We start from the raw sequence: 5,266 nt of genomic DNA, 5'->3' as shown, positions 1-5,266 counted from the left end.
GTTTAGTTGGAAATTTATGAAATTGTTGTGTCACTTGACTTCTCTCTGTCTTCTGCATGTGTGTGTGTATTCGAATGTAGATAACTACTATATTATTTGGGAACAAACATCTTTTTTGTAAGAATTTTGAGGTATGCTGAGAATTAATGTGGAGCTGACACGTTTGCACTTTATATTTTAGATTTCTGCTGGGTTTGAAATGTGTGCACTTTGGGTGCTTCCTACAAATTTTAAGAGGCGCTTGGATTCTGTGTGGTACCCCTTCATGTGCGTTTGATTTTTTTTCTGTGTGCGTGTAGCAGCCTAGCCAGTGCGGTCAAAGCGGCGCCCATGGTTCCACGATCACCGCTTAATTGCATCTGGTTCATTCTCTCGCCCCCATCTCTCCCATCTGTTCTCTTTCTAGGCACCGTCGACGCCATCGTCCACCAGGGCCGACGCTTGGCAAGCCAGCAGATGGCGGCGAGTAGGACCTCCGTCGACGGGACAAGCCAGCAGCGCAGTGGAGAAGCCCCGCGTACATATCTCCATTGCGAGCAGATGGCGGCGCGGAGGCCTCAGAGCGCCCTTCTCTCCCACCCGAAACATTGCCGGAGCCTACACGGCCGTCCTCGTGTATCCCACTATGCCATGTCTCTTGCCCCATTCCCAAGCCTCCTGCCCTGGTCTCCTCCCCGTCCCGATTTCCCCAGATGTGGAGGTTGACTAGCTGTGGGGAACACCGAGAGCCCTCGCCGACGTTTTCGATGCTGATGTGGAGGTTCGTGCGCGGAGTCTTCGCCGGCGGCCGTCTTCCACGGGAACGGGCCGATGCGCCGCCAGCCCGTGACGCGGAGGGATGGAGGCCGAGGAGTGCCACAGTCTGCGTGCCGGAGGGTTTCGCGAGGCCGGCCATTGGCCTCCATGGCCATGAGCTGATGGTTTAGCTCCATCTTCATGGACCTCCTCCTCCCTCGAGCGGCCCTTCACGGGCCTCCTACTCCCTCGAGCGGCCGCCCAACCCCACCTTTTTCAGTCCCAATTCTCCCCGCCGCGAGGCTGTCGTGGACTGAGTCGGCTGCTCCCGGACGCCGGGGACAGAATCCCCTGCCGCGGCTTCCCCGCCGTAATTACCTCACATGGATGGCAGCCCTGGACGGCAGCAGTCCCGCTGCCTACTCACTTTGCTTCTCCACATATCTGCTTTTATTTTCTCCTCCGATCTCCTCGGTGTAGACTGTAGACTGTAGATCAGGCCCTGATTCATGCCCTCCGTTCATCTTCTTTGTCTTGCATCTTCATCAATATTTTCTTCGCGTGGCCATCTTGAGGGTAAGCCCTTCTGCGTGAATTCTGTTTTTCTACATTCAGCTTATGATCGGTGTGTTGTTTGGCCCCTGTTGAATTGTCTCCTTTAGGTTGGCGTCCTCCGCTATCGAGCCGGACAGCCCTGGAGACGGAGTATTGTAGGACGGTTAGGCCTCTTGTCGTTGGACGACAAAGGTGGTGCAGATCCCCTGCTCCGGGGTGGGCTGCTTTTTTCCGCGCCACCTTCGCGCTTACTTGAGGTGAGGTGATTTTTTTTTCCTTGATGGCCTTCCTGTTGGGGCTTCATGATACTTTGTTCAGAGCTTTGATAAAATTGCTTGAGAAAATCTGTCCTACGAAAATGGCACATGAGAAGCAGCTCTGCTTCATAGATGAACATTACTCATGCGTGTACATTCGACATTGATAACAAGTGTTACCTTGGATGCATTCACTGTTAGCCTCAGAACATGTTTATGTCTAACTGGCACAACCTTTTGAAATATGACAGGCTTTATGGCTTATGGACTTCAGGATGATAAACACATGAAAATCTCAGACATGATTCTGCACTGCAGGTATACTGTTTTTAAAATTTTAATAGCTACTGTCATATTTGTACTCCTAAAATTAATTCTTGAGCAATGTATTTCCAGGCTGCATATTGTGTCGGTGGGCATTCAGGAAACTGGCAAGTTATTCAGAACTCAATTCTTGGATGTTACTTGCGTCGTCCTACTCTGGTATGGCAACCACCTACATAGCAGTTTATATCAGCAAAACGAACACAATGAAATTTAATAAGCATAAGTTGCTAACAAGCTAATGGTCATACGGTGGTTTTGTACGCTATTTACGCCCATCAACAGAATCGGCATCATCGAGCTCCATACATCCACATGCTCTAAGTCAGCCAGAGCCCATTGCCCAGTTTAGTCTTTCCCCTGGATCATTTTCAGATCCACCTTTAAGTTATACAACCAATCGTAACGTTTCAACTGCAAAATGACCACATTATCTCACTGTAAGAAATATCTGCATTTTTAAATATGAAGTGATCACATTATTATTAATCTATAAAGCCTCTCCAGGTAAAGTTATACACACCTAAGGGACCATATCATCAACTAGATCAAGACAAGACTGAATTCGTTGGAGCTAACGGTATGGTCAGGAAGCATACCATCTTTCTTCCCAATGTTCTCCACTACTATGCATGGATGCTGCACTGGAGTTGCCTGATATGTATTGAGATGTTACGCAGGAGCATGCTTGAAGCCCAGTGAGAAGAAATGAGAAAATTTCTCAGGAGGGAGAACATGCTTGAATGTTGCCGTGTAAGTCTTCTTTCAGATACAATGTACACATGGATTTGGGTGAGTACACAGTGCGTCTTTCTTTCTCAAATTGTGCTTGCTTGAACGTTGTTTGCTGGTTTCGGCAGCTTTTGTCCATGGCTTCCATGCGTGTGTGCACATGAATTGGGGTGAGTACACACTACACCTTTCTTTCCCAAATTGTGGTAGCTTGGACATTGTTTGCTGGCTTCGGCTGCTATCGCCCATGGCTTCCATGCGTGCAACCGTACCAGTCGCTCTGTCCGGTGGTGTAATCGGAGACAGTGCGCACAACAAGTCAACAACTAGCTAAACTGATATGCTAATTAAAGTAATATGGTTCTGCTAACTTTTCTATGTGCTAATGTAATTAATCTTCCAAAGGGAAGTATGAAAGAAACAAAAGAATAAACTATAAAGAGGAAAGGCATATGATCCAGATCCTTCTAAGGCGTGAACATGACAGTTGCTGGTTCTACCGCCACATTGCCTAGCTAGCCATGAACAACTACTAATTCCAATTATTGTTCATGCCCGAAGTTGAAGTTCAAGATGCACCTCTATTTATGTCCGACCAATTCCAGGGTGAGGGATTTTCCTACCAGTTCAATATGTCCAAAGTGAAGAAAGAAAAGAGAAGTGAGAAATGCGCAAACGTACACTTTCAATTGCCATGGTCTGCTGAATTGATTAATTTGTTGAAAGGTAAGGTTCTTCAGATGAATTGTTCCCAAATGTAATTGCATTATGTATTCTTCTCACAATATTTTAGGTTCAACTTGCAAAATATTATTCAGCATGATTGTAAGAAATTTATATGTTGGAAAGATGCTCATGAAAAGATATTCGAATTAACTGTTGGGAAATTTCAATTGCAGGTTTATAAAAAATAGAGATTAATCATAACAAATACTTTTTAATCCAAGAGTACCTAGGAAGTGTAATTATGCCATGTGATATATCACAATTTTTTTAATATTTTTTTTAGCCAGAATATTAGCGAATCAGAATTGCCTGTAGTGGAGTAGTATGAATTAACAATATAGTAGCGACCAGGTTTCCCGACATGTTCACTGAATTGCATGTTTTGTAATTTCAGGTCAACCAATGCAAATTATTGTTATGGACCTTCTTGCTATCGTTTTAGTGGCTCTTAATATTGGTGATGTAAGACGACCTCCTTGCACACTTCAAAGTTCATTTTTGCTTATGCCAAGTCGGTCAGACTAACTAAAGGGTGATTTTTCTTTGTTCTACTGTGGTAATACATCCGAGCGGAATGTATAACTCTGAACTTTTACAGCCAAGTGATTTCTTTTTTTCACCTTCAAAATGGCAGTGTAGTTCTAGATGTAGTAAAAAAATATTGTTGGAACACTTTTGCTCAATTCACCTCTTACAGATTGATGCCATTTTGAAAGATTGTTCAATGGCAATTGCCCAAACCATTTGTATGTAGAAAATGCAACTCTCTGTTCTTCCTTTATTGTAACTAGCTAGCTAGATCAATTTATTATATCTCTGTTCTTCTTTTACTGATAACTAACTAGATCAGTAAATTATATTCACATATATCTCCCAAATTAACACTGCATGCTTATCTTCCAAATGTGTTAACAATGAAGTAAATCAGTTCAAGTAAGTAAGGAAGAGGAGAGGTACAAAAGGAGAGAATGAAGATAGATATGTCAAAACCTTTTGTTTTTGTTCTTGGATCCAGATCCTTTTCTTTTCTTCATGTCTTTTTCCTTATGAATTGTAGATCCAGTTCTTGTTAATTTACATTTTGTTCCATGCCGCCTCCTCCCACCAGCTATAGAGAAGTCCACCCTATACGGAGAGTACGTAGCATACAGAGCTATAGAGAAAACAAATGCTACTGCAATTTCTTGGGCTAGCTTGCCTCCTGAAACCTGAATTGCTTTGAGATATGATTGAAGGATTTGGCTTTCCCAATGGTCTTTGGTTGGTTATTCAGTACTCTTAGATTTATTAGTTATGTTTCCTCAACACAAACATTAGATTACTATAGTGAACTGTGACATACTCACAGTTCAGGTAAGAAATTGATATTTATTTTGTATCTGTTAATACACGTGTTGTAGCTATTTGAGTTTGAGTGGTTTGGATAGATGGAACGGTTGGTTTTCATTGTTGTAGTAGATATTTGAGTTTGAGTGTATGCAGTCCTGCTGATAGGCAAGCAGCTGCCCGTTGCTGCGCCAGCCACACCATATTGGTTCCTCTTCATCAGGGTCGCTCCATTAAGGGGTGAGTGTACTCATTTTTAGATCAGAGAATGGGAGAAGGACCAAACATAGTGTACCAATATGTTGATAACTTATTTGTCTAAGGTTAATAGATTTCTTATAACTCTTTGTTGGTTTCTTAGTCTTTATCATCTAGCAATAATTTCCATGTCACTGGTCATGGCCTTTTAAGTTTATAACTGTCGGTGGTGACGTTCAGCCTATTTTGGGAGCTGAACCCGAATAAGATGTGGCCAGAAAGTGGATCTACCACAACGGTAAAAAAAAAAGCTCAGCCAAACGTGTCAATAAATGTCCATCTCACCAGACACAAGGCCACACACAGCATACAACAAGCCATCGATCACCCATCACTCAATACCAACCTTTCAC

General features: G+C 43.3%; 1 long non-coding RNA gene across 4 annotated transcripts; it reads left to right on the top strand.

Moving 5' to 3' along the window:
• The first annotated feature begins 377 nt into the window (after positions 1-377).
• Positions 378-4,101, top strand: LOC127346002 (uncharacterized). Of its 4 annotated transcripts, none has more exons than XR_011756380.1 (6): positions 378-1,311; positions 1,398-1,547; positions 1,799-1,865; positions 1,944-2,217; positions 2,379-2,456; positions 2,552-4,101. It is a non-coding gene; the product is annotated as an uncharacterized lncRNA (long non-coding RNA). The 4 variants fall into 4 exon arrangements; XR_011756381.1 differs by having other exon boundaries at positions 1,944-2,456; positions 2,552-3,329; positions 3,724-4,101; XR_011756379.1 differs by having other exon boundaries at positions 1,944-2,456.
• Positions 4,102-5,266: the final 1,165 nt, after the last annotated feature.

Source organism: Lolium perenne, chromosome 3 (genome assembly GCF_019359855.2).
Source record: "Lolium perenne isolate Kyuss_39 chromosome 3, Kyuss_2.0, whole genome shotgun sequence".
Lineage (NCBI taxonomy): Eukaryota > Viridiplantae > Streptophyta > Magnoliopsida > Poales > Poaceae > Lolium > Lolium perenne.
This window is presented reverse-complemented; position numbering and strand designations above follow the sequence as displayed.